This window comes from Canis lupus, chromosome 37 (assembly GCF_003254725.2).
Source record: "Canis lupus dingo isolate Sandy chromosome 37, ASM325472v2, whole genome shotgun sequence".
Lineage (NCBI taxonomy): Eukaryota > Metazoa > Chordata > Mammalia > Carnivora > Canidae > Canis > Canis lupus.
In genome coordinates, this window is record NC_064279.1 from 9,781,434 (window position 1) to 9,796,006 (window position 14,573).

The following is a 14,573-nucleotide window of genomic DNA, read 5'->3' on the forward strand; positions in this document are numbered from 1 at the left end:
GACAGAACGTTTAATAAAGATTTGGGTACAAAGTACACATCACCCTCCAGGCATGCTGAACTATGTCAACCGGAAAACTGTTCCTTAGGGTTTACAATTTCCCCTTTTTCCTAAATTAAAAAATGCTAATGTGAACTCTTGACTCTCAACAACACATGTTATTATTGTATATAGGGCAAAGAGTAAATAAGACACTTGCCTAATGACATAACAGTTCATTTTAACTCAGCAAGCTGGAAGTAATTTTAGCTTGTTTTCTTTTTTCCATGCTTCTTTAATGGAAATAGGCCACAATCATTTTTATCCTACCATTCTTCATAACCTTCTAGCATGCTTCCTGTTTATGCTATTAAGAGCTGTTTTTAAAGACCCTTGAGGGATATCTTTTAATATATTCTTTTAAAAATAATTAGTCATCTATAGTACCCCCTTAGAATGTCTGAGGGCTTGGAAATATAGAAACTTCTTAATGAGGTACGCTAATGGTCTATGCGGAGTATTGCAATGTTTACACCTAGTTCAGCTAATGTAAATTATTTTTAATTAGTCATTCTGGAAAAGTAGTAGATGTAGATGTTTTAGAATAGGTTCAGTACCTAAAATGCACCATTTGGCTTTTATGTGTGATATTTATAGATAAAATTCTATAACTAGTATTTATAGACTTTTTAAAAAAAAATCACAAAGCCAATTGTTAGGGACTCATAATAATGTGAAGAATGTGTCTTGTTGGGGCATGAAAAATACCCATGTGGGACGGGCGACCATTTCTATTAAAATGCTTTATAAACTTTAAAATCCTATACAGATGTGATATGTTATTATTCTTTTTACACTGGTGACATGCAGAACTTCTGGAGTGAGCATAGCTTTGTGTTTTAATGCTAAATATGTTCCTGTTTTGAGTGAGTCTTTTTTTCACATCTAACTCTTATGTCAGAGATACCCTTGAGTTCCCTTTCCGGGTTCCTTCATACTACACTTGACTTTTGAACCCTCCAGTCCACACTTGTGTCACCAGAAGCACGCGTCACATGATGCTTTAGAAGGAGCTGCCATTTCTAGGAAGGAATGTGAGCCGACCGTAGATGATGGCCATCTCCCCATCCCTCACTTGCCCTAGAAGAAGACTGAGCAATCACTCAATCACTCATTCCTGGTCTTCTGTGGGTCCTCTCATGACCTTCTGACATATCTACTCTTCAGAACCTCTCTACCGTAACACTCTTTGCTCTTTGGCATGATACTTTCTTTGCTGCTTTGGTATGTTCTGCAGCCTGGTTCTTTTTTCTTTTTTAAAAAAGATTTTATTTATTTGAGAGAGAGAAAACACACGCTGGGGAAGAGGCAAAGGAAGAGGGAGAAGCCGACTCACCACTGAGCAGGGAGCCCAGGGCGGGGCTCGACTCCAGGACCCCAGATCCTACCTTGAGCCAATGGCAGACGCTTGACCGACTGAGCCACCCAGGCGCCCCTCGTTCTTTTTTCATAGTTCTTCTAGGCACCTGCAGTTTGCATCTGGCAGCCTTGCGTGTTGGTTATTTCCTCTGTTCCTTCCTACCTTCCCAACACCACCTTCTCTGCACTTCAGCCTCTTCCCTCCTCACCCCCACCACAGCCACAGGAAACTACAAACAAGAAAATGTGTTCTGGCGATACTCCTCTGCTGATTTCCCACCGCCCTCTTCTCTGAGGGAAATTGCTCTTTTCCACAGCACTCCAGAGTTGCCAGCTGCAGCTTTGTTCTCCTCCTTTCACAGAAAGCTCACGTGGAGTGGGCGAGCAGGAGGCGGGAGGACTGGGTTGGGGGGCGGGGGCAGGCCCAGCTCTCTCTCCTCAGTGCTCCGCCTGGGAGAAGTGCTTCATTGTCCACATCAAGGACCAGGCCATGGGAAACAGACTCCCCGACAGTCACTATGGGCTACACAAATATTACTTCCATTTAGCTTGACCTTTCATTGTGCTCAAAAATGACTGAAAATACTTAAATCGTGTACAGTATTTTTCTGGAAACAGAAATTAATGGGGTTCTTTCAAGAAACCACACTTGAACTTTTGCCCTTTTCTCTCTTTTTGACTCATTATATCCAATTCAAGTTTTCCTTTTATCATGTATTTTCCTTTTGTGAGAAATAGCTAATTTCTCTACTGATAAAATCATGAATTACAGAAGCAATGTAATTGTTAAAAATATGGATACCCATTCGGCCTTAAAACAGCTCTGGGACCTGACTCTTCCAAACATTTTTGAAGTGCTTACCGTGTAAGCCAGACTGGCTTTCTAATTCTGTAACTACTCTAATGTATTAACTCGATTAGTTCTCAAAACAACCCTGTGAGGGGGCTAGTGCTGTCATCTGTCAACGTTTTACGACATAGACACTGAGGCCTCGTGAGGGTAGCTTGCTCAAGGTCTCATAATTAATGGTGGGTAGGGCCTGGACTTGAACGAGGTGGTCTTGCTTCAGTGTCCATGTTCTTAGTCACTGAACAAATAGCCTGAGTGACTCGACCGTGTCCTGTAATCTTTGGGAGCTTGACTTTCCCCATCTCTGAATTGGAAATAGTAACACCTGTAGTGAGGATCAAACACAATAATCATTTGAAAGGACTTCATACCCTGTGAAGAGCCACAGTATGAGGTTTAGGTTGGGGTCAACTGTTGGTACTTTCTATTAATTGGGTGAATTTGGCCCTTGCTCCTTGGATATTCTGCTGGTTCAGGGGAAAAGCAACATGTTTCTCTTGAGGTTTTCTTGAAATCTCAGCAACCCTCGGATTTCACAATGAAAATGATTTTTTTTCCTTCCAAAATGGTGGCATTCGGGAATATTTAGCGCTTCGGCAAACTCGGCCTAACACTTTTAACATGCCAAGGAATTTCAGTGATACTTGTTCCCTTTGATTCTCCCTTATTCATGTAGTCCTTAACACCCTTTCCTTTTTTTCCCCCCAAATCATGCAAAATCTATTTTCTTTCAAGTCTGCTCACCACATACTGGTGACTTGTCTTTGAGTGTCCTTCAATGTGTCATACAGGGTCTGGGACTTGTGTCTTACTGCTCGCAGGGGCCATGAAACAGAAGAGGATGTCAGACAAGGTTTAGACCAGTGGAAATGGAGTGGAAATCAACTACAAACATGAGGATTTAGAAAGGCCATGGCAAGGAAAAAAAAAAAAAAGAGGCTCCACAATACGGAACAGGAGAGCAGAGCTAGACTCCAGAGAGTTGTGATGGGTGGTGCTGGAAGAGGAGAACCAGGGAAGAAAAAGGGAGAGGAGACTGGAGCGACAAGTGGTAAAGGAGATGAGTATTTCCTTGCCACTGGTCTAGGGAAGATGGAAGCTTCCTCCTCCTTCTAATGCTAGACCTGCTTTCCTGGCAGGCTCCTGCATTTTCAGGTCTGCAGTTCCCTCACAAATTAGAATGTTGGGGGATCTGAATTCTTACAGTCCCTTGAGAAGAATGAATAGCCTCAGGGCCTGACTTTTTGTGATTCGTTGGAGCTTTTATGCTTCTTAGATATTGAGTTCTTCCTATTTTCTTTTAATGGGACTGGTATCGCATACCCAGGGTCACTTTGTTTCAAGGGGTCTTCCAGGCAGGATTCATGATCATAATGAGTTATTTTTTCCCCTTTTCTGGATAAGAACAATATCCTTGTCATTCAGTCTCCAAATATAGCAAGCAGTTATGATAGAAGAATATCCTTATGTTAGGAAAGAAGTTGGCAGCCTCAATGATGTGAAAATGTCCAATTTAGAAAACATGTTTAAAAAGAAAAGCGGCTTTAAGTCCTTTTTGGAATCAGGTGGAATAAAAAGGAATAAAAAAAATGTAAAAGAAAACGTGTGGTCTGACAACACATTCCATTTCCTGTCTTTAGTCTTACAGGTACTTGTTGATTTTGCGGGAACTTCAAATGTCATTTCTATCATTTCATTAAAATGTCAAACTGCAAACTGGTTCTGGCATCTAATTGGGAGCATAACTTGGAGGATAGATTTTTTAGCTGATGCATGTAATCAGAGCACTACAAGAATGTTGCCAGGGACTGTCTAGAATTGCTTTAAGAATGGTGTTAAGTGTATAAAAAGACTACTTAGCACAGGGAAGGGGAAAAAGACATCAAATCCTAAAGAAAGAGTCAAAATGAAATATAGAAGTTAATCCTGGCTAGAGGTATATAAATAGGGAGCTCCTAGTATAAAATTATCTGATTGATTAAAGTGTCTATAGTTAACATTCATCAGAATTATAGGTATAAGCACATCTATCACATTTGGCCAACCCAAACATGCCTGTAGTTCCTCTTTCTGAAGTGCTGAACTGACCATAGCATTTGAAATGCATATAACTCAAGTAAATAGAACCGTGTGAGTCCCTTTGTAGAGGGTAGTTTGACAATATGTATTTTTTAATCCTTTATTTAAAAATTTTATTTTATTTTAAGTAGACTCTACACCGCACTCAGGGCTTGAACTCATAGCCCTAAGATCAAGAGTCACATGCTCCATGGACTTTCATCACAGAACTTTTATCTCTAGGCATTTGTGCTGAGAAGATAAACTAAGGATACATGCAAAGGTTTTAGCCACAAAGATATTTAGCAAAGTACTTACTACTGCTAGACATACTTGCCAATCCTGCATTTTTCATTATTAAATCCATTATTTACAATAGGGTACATAAGAAATGTACAAAACAGATTAGTTACAAATACTATGTCTAGTACAAGAGTGAAATACACTGTTCAGCTCCTATAGATGATCTTGTAGATAAATGTTGATAAAGAAGAAGTTCATTCTATGTTAGGTGATGAAATCATGTTCTAGAAAAATAAGGATGTACAATGTGATCACATTTTTGTTAATGTATGGATGTATTCTTAGAAAATATACTTATTTTCTAAGAAAACCTGGAAATATATTTAAGGGTTTTGAAAGTGGTTCTCTGGGTGGTATGTATGATCATGGGTATTTAAAATGTTCTTTTTTGTTTATCTGGGTCTTTAATTTTCCTACTCTAAACACATACTGCTTTTACAACAAGAAAGAACCAACAAAGTTTATTTTTAATTGAAGAAAGGAAAGTATGTGAGCCAAACCATATGAAAATGACTGATTCTGGATAACTAGAGACCTCATGTGTTGTGTTTCAGCTGAATATATTTGTAAACATATTTCAGCTGAACATGTGTGCCTTGATTTGAGAACAGTGATCACTGTTTCATGCACCTGATTTAGCAGAGATTATGAGCTTTTTTTTCCTAATCTCTGCAAAATAAAGGAACTCAACTTTGTAGACCAAGTGTGGGGTTTCTTCCTACTTCCAAACCCCAGGTCTATACTTTCTAGGTTTACACAGAGAAACTGCTGAGTTAGAGACTCTTGCATTTCTCATATTTACAAGCTGCCAACTGGTGAAAGCATATTAATAAGGATTCACCTTATTATTTGTAGTACACTAACCTACTCTGCAGGTTTATCCCTGGTGTCTTTTTTCTGCTGTTTTGAAGAGAAGCTTTCAAAAGAGCTAGTTTTTCCATTATTCGATGGTTACTCTAGTTTTGAACTTTTGGGGGAAAGCTTATGGTGAGGATCACACAGCCAAGAACTGCTCTGTGTTCCAGGGGAACTTTGGCAATAGGTGGGTAGCGGTTGAAGCAGACGGTGGCAAAGAACTCACTTCCTTAGCAAATAAAATTCAAACCAGCTGTTAAACCCTCATGACCTTTCAGTCTCGGCCTTTGGTATCATGGAGGCCTCTGTCTGCCCACACCTTCTGGGCCCAGTTTAGCACAGGGAGGGGCGATGTCATATGATTTTACTCATCAGTCACTCTTGACAGATGTCATAATATTCTAATAATTTTCTCCTGCCTTTAAAAGTATAGTTTCAGAAGGAGTCCACAGTCATCAGAGAGGTAGATTACAGTACACCTCTGGCAGACAAGCTTCCTCATCCTCTATCTTCTGAAATGGAAGTTAGTGCAGAGTGTTGTGCCATGAGTTAGGAAACCCGTGTTTTAACTCTAGCTCTGGCATAAACTTGTTGTAAAACATTAGAGGCATGACCCAATCTTTTTAGGTCCAAGGTTTTCTCTGTACAGCGAGTGGGCTGACTTTGGTGGTTTTCAAGCTTCCTTTCAGCTCTGAGATTGTATGAAAATGATCTACAAAGGCCGTTTATTGTTGTCTACATAACTCAAGAGTGAAGGCAGGGCTTCTGTTAACAATCCAGCCCTGTGCTTCTTCCTCCTTCTTATCTCTCCTGGTGCAATAAACCATTGTTTTCTTGTTTATCTTCCTTTTCTCATGCCACACGACATTATTTCAGAGAGAATCTCATTCTGGCATTCTCTATATCCTCTAATGTATGATGTGTTTTTGTGACTAGTGAAAAAAAATTCTTAAGCAGCTACTTCCATTATTCTCCAGTTTTAAAAGCTATCCCCTGGGAACTAAATGTCAATTCAAACATTCGTACATTTGTTATCATTTCTAACCTAACCCATAGAAGTCTAAGGCATAATTTGAAACAGAAGAATTCCTGCCTTGAGACAGTGGACTCATGAATATGTAGTATGATTTATCCCTACAATTTAAGAAGAAATTAGGATATTTAACATTTTTAGCAGCATTTTCTTTCAGCATCTACGTTGAATATGAAAAATTCGCCTGCTACACATGCTTGCCAATTCTGCATTTTTAATTGTAGATAGCATATTTTAAAATTGAGTAACAATTTCAGATGAATCTACTGTAAAAGAAAAATCAGGTTAATCTAATGAAAGATTTACAAATCAGAGATTTTACTTGGGTGTTTTAGTTTGATATCTAATTTGTAGACTCTGAAATATGTAACATCTCCTTAACCTATACAAGGTATCTGTTTTCTGTAGTAAGCAAGAAACCCCAACCTAAACAGGCCACAGAAGAGACTGGAAACTGCTCACTCAATACCCATTCTTTCTTCCTTCCTTAGTTATACAACCTGACTTTATTCAAGGAGCCAGTGTGCCCAGCCAGAAGACTGCCTCCTGCAGGTAGGGGTGGCCAACAGAGAAATCTTTAGACAGGACTTCCAGGAAACCTCTACAGCAACAGTTGCCTGGGCTGTGCATTCCTTGACTCTGCTTCCTCTACATTCCTCTATGTTAGCTCTTCTCTGAGCTCCACATGTTCACAAGATGGCTAAGGCAGCTTTAGTCCCACCACTGTCTTCATGCAAACCTAGCAAAGAGAAAGTCTGAGTTTTCTAATAACTCAAAGTTCCAGATTTGCTTCTCTTTGGCCCGATTGCCCATTGAGGTTGCATCAAAGCCATGACTGAGGCACTTAGAATGATGATATGCTGATGGGTTCATCCTGGGTCATATTATCTCACCCCCAGACCCCTTCTGGATGTAGCTTTACTGAGTCCTCTAAAGCAGAATAGAGCAGCTGTGGGAGTGGTTAGATACCGGAATGTGGATAGATGCTGGTGGCACAAATATCTACCCTACCAAGTTTGCCAGTTTCTTCTCCGATTTATTATATAGTCTCCAGTAATGAGGTAAACTTGGTTTGCAAAGTTACAGTACACAATGATTTGGTCTCTGAATTCATTTATGGTGAATGAAATTGAAGTCTCAAGGCCACACCATTAATCCAGATTAGATATCAAAATATCTGTCTTTAATTTTTCAGATTAATGTCTTGCAATAAGCCATACAATTTCCCACTTTCATTACCTTCCTCTATTTGGCCCTCTGAAAGGGTAGAATCAGTTTGCTGAAAAATGTTTTTAAACCCCAAACAACTGTATTTTCCAGTATAGCTTGTTGATGCAGCAGAGGACATTGTTTCCAAACATAAAGTTGTATAACTAGTTAGAGCTAAATGGAATTTAAAATGACTTGTGATAAACCCTGAAAAAGTGGTACTTTAAAACAGTAATGTCAGCAAGCTGCCTATTATGTTACCATAATACCAGTGCTCTGAGTTTAGATGGAGGAGCTACAGGGCAATGACAAAAAAATATTGTGGGCTTCTGTTTTGTATGAGTGAACATGCAGAAGTGATTTTCAAGTGATTTACTGCAGTTGCATGTTGGGACATGGTATGCAACAAGACAGATGATTATGGCCACAGTTCTGAAAATGTTCAGATGGCTTTCAATTAGCTTTGGGCAAGGCTGCTTCTTGCAGAAGCCAGTATTGATTTTTCAGAGTGCCTTGTAGCTTTTCAGCAGAAGGGCTGATCATGTCAGTCCTTTGAAGCCACAGGAAATGTCATTGGAGAGTGGACTGCAGAAGGCTCGCCTGCTGGGAGACTGGCTATCTGGGACCAGCGTATGGGTTCAGTTAGAGGCAGATCTAGCTCTGACCCTGGCCCCCCCACATGTGCCAGTAGATCACTCAAACTCTTGGAGCTTCGACTTCCTCATTTGTAAAGTGGGGGTACATCAGAATCTCATGAGAAAAGGCAAGTGAAGCTTCTAGCCAGGGCCTCAGACCTATCTGAGTATTTAGTAAATGTTAACTATTGTTCTGTTTTCAGAGAGGACTCTTGAAAAGAGGGAGGGGAGTTGAGTTTTTCGCTTTTTTCTCTTTTCTGGCATTTCATTCAGAAAAAAAAAAAGTGTGAGAATGAAGAAGTTGAGTTTGGGTTGGCTCCACCTGATGATGCTTTTACTTTGTCATATGAAAAATGGAGAGTTGATATTGGCATTTTGTAGGTGCTCTGTCCTCTACTTACTTAGGACGCAGGTTTGTTGAAAACAGCCTCTCTGGAAGGATGGTGTCATTGCATCACATCTAAGAATGGCAGCCATCTGCCGTGGGAGCAGCAAGGATTTCAAGAAGTCATCGAAACTTCAGGCTGCAGATGGCACCACGTTAAAGACCCCTGACATTCTTTCTGTTTGTCATCAGAGACCTGCTGGGAAGAGTGAGCATCTGAAAATAACAGGACCCAAGGACTGGAGACTGAAGCCTAGAAAGAAAAAGTGACTCAGAGGTCACGTTGATGAGTCAGTGACAATTGCAGGACCTAAAGCCGAGGGTTCCTGATACCCAGGTCAGGGGGAATAATGACTGTAACCACCGGATAACTATTGGTTATCCTCAAAGTCTCTCCTTCCTCTTGCCATAAGCCATATAAATTCCCTTTCTCACTACCACCTATATATGGCCCTCTGAAGGGGCAGTTGCTGGTCTCACCCAACCACTGGAGGATAGGAACTCCCTTCTGCAGATTCAGTTTGTTAGAAGCCACCTACTCCCTCCCCAAATGTCAACATTTGTAGATCTTCCTATTGTCACTCTCTTTTCCATGAATTGAAGCCACATCTCTTGCTGGAGTTCTCAGAGTAGCCACCCTCCTAAGCTGGTGAGTTGGAGAACGGCTGGAGGTCTCACTGTGAGTGCCTCGACTTCCTCCTAAGGCCCTTGTTTCCAGCCTGGTGCCACAGACAGCCCTCCATCATACCTGAAGCCTCCTGCTCCTTGGATTCCATTTTTCTAGAGAATAAACCCATGTCCCGAGGGCTGGGGAGGGTGGTTGCCTGGCTACTCTGAGTGGGGTGGATCTCTTATCCTCCTGAACCTTCTTGGGGTTGGAGAAGCCAGCCATTTGGGGTCCCCAGCTGGCTGGCTTCTCCTGGACATTCTTATCTCGGGGTCCTTGAGCTCGGACCACCTCTGCAGAGTCCATTCTGCTCTTCACTTTGCCTTCCATCTTCCCAAACTTTTGTGTCACATCTCAGCCACTTGTGTCTCCTCACCCATTTGTTGTCCTTTTGGGCTTTTGCAGTTTTTTTTTTTTGTTTGTTTCTTTCTCACAATACTAGCAGGTTTTGGAAAGAAGCAGACATCAGCGTATCTGTTACCTACCTCCTGGATGTCAGTACCCTCCCCCTTTCCATATGTTGTACAAAACTTCATCTCTCTTAGTACGAGGCTCTAATATGGATCTAAAGCCCAGTGAGTAGCGACTGACCAGGGATGACTGTAGTTTATTATGATTAATTATAATTATAATTATAATTATAATTAGGGTATTGGGGATCTTGACCTTCAGCTACAGAGAATGGGTTAAGGAAATCTCTCAGTACTGATGTGTGCATTACCCCCAGCAAGGAACACACCATATGTCCAGTCACTACCAAGAACTTTCCAAATAACAAATTCAGGTTTTGTGTTATCACCAAAAATTAACCTCACAGTCATGTTTATGAAAGTGTTCTGAAAATGAAATGCACCACTCTGAAATCAATGGATGGAAATCAATGAGAACTCTTGAGGGAGAGGCGGATTTGCGTGTTCTTCTGTAGCTGAGCACTTGCAGGGAGGAAGTGCTGAACCTCTCTCTCAGTGCTTGTGTTTTTTAAATGCATAAACCAGCAGCAGAAGGCTTTCCCACATGTGTGCACATATCAGGGATGCAGGAAAACAAACGTGTGTTTAGTGTTAACGTACGGCAGTGGATTTTTGTGACTACAGCATGTTTGCAGTAAAAATATTTCAAGGCAAGACGCTTTTCAAAACCCCGAGAAATTAAAGTTAAGTGAATGGTGCATATTCTATTTTGCCAAGGACTAAAATTCTCCATTAACAAATAAATATATTAGCCTGTCAGTATAATTTTTCCACCACCTGATGTATTTTAGTTGATACTACATTATTCCTGGGTACTGACATGCATAATTGTTACTGAAGGGAGTCACTAATAGTGTATTCAGAATTGATGACTGATTTACATACCTTAAACTGAAAGGTGAGACCAAAAATTTTGGCATTTCCCCCTCCCCCATTCCTCCAGTGAGAGATTATAAATTGAGTTTTTGCTTTACTACAACTACCGTTCAGCCTTGAGAAAACGTAGCTAATGGTAATGTCGACTTCAGCGTGAGATAGCCCCGTGGACTTCATTCAGAAAGTGCTGGATTCTAGAAATATCTGAAGGGCCCGGTGGTAAATCTCTGCCTCTTGACATAGTTCTTTAAGAGGGTGGATCTGGTTCAGTATTGTTCAATTAATGGTTGTTTCCTACGATCCTTTAATGGATTCTGAGAATGTTGTTATATCTCTTCTCCAGTCTCTTTGGCCACCTTTCCAGTTTGGGTACATCTCAAGTTTTATGTGTATGTGCTTGAAGAAAGAACCAGAGACTGATGATGTCTTTCTGTGTCCCACCTCTTGGGTTTTGTTAGCGCCCCACCAATGAGACAGTGCCTCATGGTTAATAGCCAAAGGAGAAGCAGCTGCATTTGTATTCTGAGTTTGTGTCCTTGTGTGAGCAAAACTGGCAATTTAAGGACGATGGAAAAGGGCATACACTTAAAGACATAAGATGAGTTTTGCAAGCTGTCTATTAAATACAAACCCTTTTGATTTTGAAGCCACTATATAACCAGCAGAAGCTAAACAAAAAATAAAGGCAAACAAGCAGTGTTTCTCTCTTAAACATCATCCCAAATAACTGGTTTAACCAGTTTCTCCGCCAGTCTATTGATCAGTTGCTCTGGCCTGGTGCAGATGCGGCTATGGAATGCTCTTGTGAACCTGCTGCCCCTTTTTTTTTTTTTTTTTTTAACCCTTGGCTTTAGAATAGCTGGATTTAATGGCAGGGGGCCTCAGCCTCCGTCCCTGAAGGCACTTTTCCTCCGACTCCTTGGAGGGGGAAGCATGATTAATTTCTCCCCCTTCCTGATGATAGGCAAGATCGGCAGGCCATGGGTACCCCCGTGCCAGCACACCTGAATTCAGGGGGCAGCTCCCCAGACAATTGCTCTCTTGTTCCTTAGTCTCTTGGGCCTGGGGAGCAGTGAGGGCGAAAGGGTAATGAATTCCTCTAGGTGGTGATAAGAGCTACATTCCAAGAGGATTCACGGCACAAAAACCAGCTTCTAGGAGGAAGAAACTGAAAAAGCGAGGGAAGGGAGACACCCACACTGATGCACAAACATAGACGCACAGTGAGCTTTTTCCAGTGTGCTCAAAACCACATTCCGATTTTAGCTGTCAGAAAGTGCAGCTACTTTGACAAGAGCATCTACATGCTTTAAAAGGCTTGGGAGCACCTTGGTTTGCTGAAGGGAATTGTGGTCATATCCTCCACTTCGCCGTAACAATTACATCTGGTGACTATCACGACCTCCTCCTTGATCAAGACGCAGAAACATTTTCCGAATACCTTGATTTCAGAGTTTTCAACCTAGAGGAGCAGAAGAGGGGAAGAAAAGGTTCACGTAATTCGTGAACCACATCTGAGAATGGTTCTGTCAATAGAAATTTGGCCCCATTTAAATGTTCCTCAAATGGCAGGATCACTGCAATGAAATTTGGGATCCTACTTGTGCAACTCAAGTGGAGGCCCCTTGTATGTGCTTCAATGGATTTATCTGGTGAAACGTAAAGGCAGTATCATTCCTGTGTGCTAATCGAGGGCCAGAACCAACCCACACACATCTGCCTAGCGATTCCTCACTGCTGTTATGAAAATAAACCTCTCATTTTTTACAGGAAGTCACTACCCCCGAAGGGGAAAACGAGAGCACATGGCTGTGGTCCTTGATTTCCTCAATCACTTCCAACCCTTTACCACCCCCTCCCCCCAGTTGTTGGGATACCCTAAATGTTCAGATTTTAAATCTAAACACCTTCTGTCTTGCCATTTCCCCTATTGCTGCACGTGTGTGCGCGTGCGCACACACACACACACACACACCAGACTTAGTTTATCTCCACAAAAATAATTCTGAAAGTGTTTGCTAATCAGACACATTTCTTGAGAAATAAACACATCATCAGCTCTTATGGAAGCAATGACTTTTACAAGTACTGTGCTATAGCCTAAACCAGAAATACATCACACTATTGTAGGAAACTACAGCTTTTACATTTTCTTGTCTGAACTCTGCTCCTCTTTTTAGTGAGAAGAGGACATCCATCCCCTAAATATCCAAGCAGGGCTTCAGTAGAGAAGCCTGACCCACACTTTGTGTGGCCCAGTCCATCGGAAATCTACCCTCTTGATGTCAGTACAGGCTTAATGAAGTTAAACATTTGCCTAGTGAGTTTGTTTTTGAGAGGAGTCGCTTCAGGAAGGCATGTTGGAACAAATCTAAGCTTAGCTAACCATGAGTAATTCTTTGCCCGTGTCCATAATTTTAACAATGTGAATCATTAGCTCAGACCCTGTTTTTTATCCCAAAGAAGAAAAGATGCATTAGGCAAGACCACGAATTTTAGTGAAGGCTCTTTGTGCTTTAGTAGAAAAGAATGTTGATGTTCCTCACCTTTGTGCAAGGAGATGACTTTAGCCTTGGCCTCGTGACCCTTAAAAAGGAGCCGCAGGTTTCTGCAGTGTAACCTGCTCTAGTAATGAGCCACATTTGGCCATTTCCATCTTGCTTACGTGCTTTGGTCTCCTGCCTCTGGAGGCCTCACCAAAGTGGGAGGCTAATTATTGACAAGGATTCTTGTTTTGTTTTGTTAAGATTTTATTTATTTATTCATGAGAGACACTGCGTGAGAGGCAGAGAGACACAGGCTGAGGGAGAAGCAGGCTCCCCGCGAGGAGCCCGATGTGGGACTCGATCCCAGGACCCCAGGTTCACACCCTGAGCCAAAGGCAGACTTCAACCATAGACCCACCCAAGGTGTCCCACCAAGGATTCTTGTTAATATCCTTTCTTCCCATTTTGAGGGAAAGTTTGTAGAAAATACAAGTAGCTTTAAATGTATTTTAAAGTGATTTCTGGGATACACAAGAAAATGCTTTTCAATTGAGTTTGTTAGTTATTTGCTATGACTGAACAAACCAGATTTTAGCAACAAAGGCAGTACCTTTGACGTCTTGCCAGGGTTGTGTTTTGTAGCTAAACATGACATTTAGGAAATGTCAACTCTGAATGACTTTTTAAAAAATTGTAGTAAAGTACGGTTGGATATACGTACAATCTCTGATTTACAAGAACTTGACAAACAAGTTTCCAGTGGACATAAAAGGCCGCCCTTCCTCCTTCTCTCTCCCCTTTCAGGATCCCTTTCATTTCTCCTCTTTGCCCTTCCACCCGTCTCCCTCCCATCCCCCTCAGTGTCAGGCCACTTCAAGCACTGCCATGGAAACTGCCTGTGGAAAAACTTGGCTGTTCTGGAAAATGCGTGGTTTCTATAGAAAAAAGTGGAAGAAGAAACTGTGTAATAGGCACAATTGAGCCTGGCCCCAGAGATCACTGCTGGGGAGGACCAAGTGGACTCCCCAGTATTTTCTTTAATGTGGCATGATTCCTTTTTATTCCATTTACTTTCTTTGTCTTAATTTACAAGTTAGTTTCTCTCTCTTTCTTTCTTTCTTTCTTTCTTTCTTTCTTTCTTTCTTTCTTTCTTTCTTTCTTTCTTTTTTTTCTTTCTTTCTTCCTGATCTAGCTACCTTTGAGAGAGTCAAGGAAAACTGCTTTCATTTGGTGGATTGAGTCAGGCTATAGTGACCATACTCATACACAACCCTTGTGTATGTTTAGCGCTTTTTGTCTTACTGTTTACAAAAGATTTCCACACACACATTTGTTCTTCAGCTGCTTT

The 14,573-nt window shown here is 41.3% G+C and overlaps 1 protein-coding gene across 9 annotated transcripts in view; it reads left to right on the forward strand.

Moving 5' to 3' along the window:
* The window catches only part of SPATS2L (spermatogenesis associated serine rich 2 like), a 160,775-nt gene that overhangs the window by 32,653 nt on the left and 113,549 nt on the right, over positions 1-14,573 (forward strand). For 5 of the 9 annotated variants that reach the window (XR_007408975.1, XM_025441883.3, XM_025441878.3 and 2 more), the window contains one exon: positions 6,989-7,049. The exons of the other annotated variants lie outside the window; for them this stretch is intronic. The gene's annotated coding sequence lies outside the window, so the exon portion shown is untranslated. The remainder of the gene's footprint in view (positions 1-6,988; positions 7,050-14,573) is intronic. 9 annotated transcript variants of the gene reach the window in all.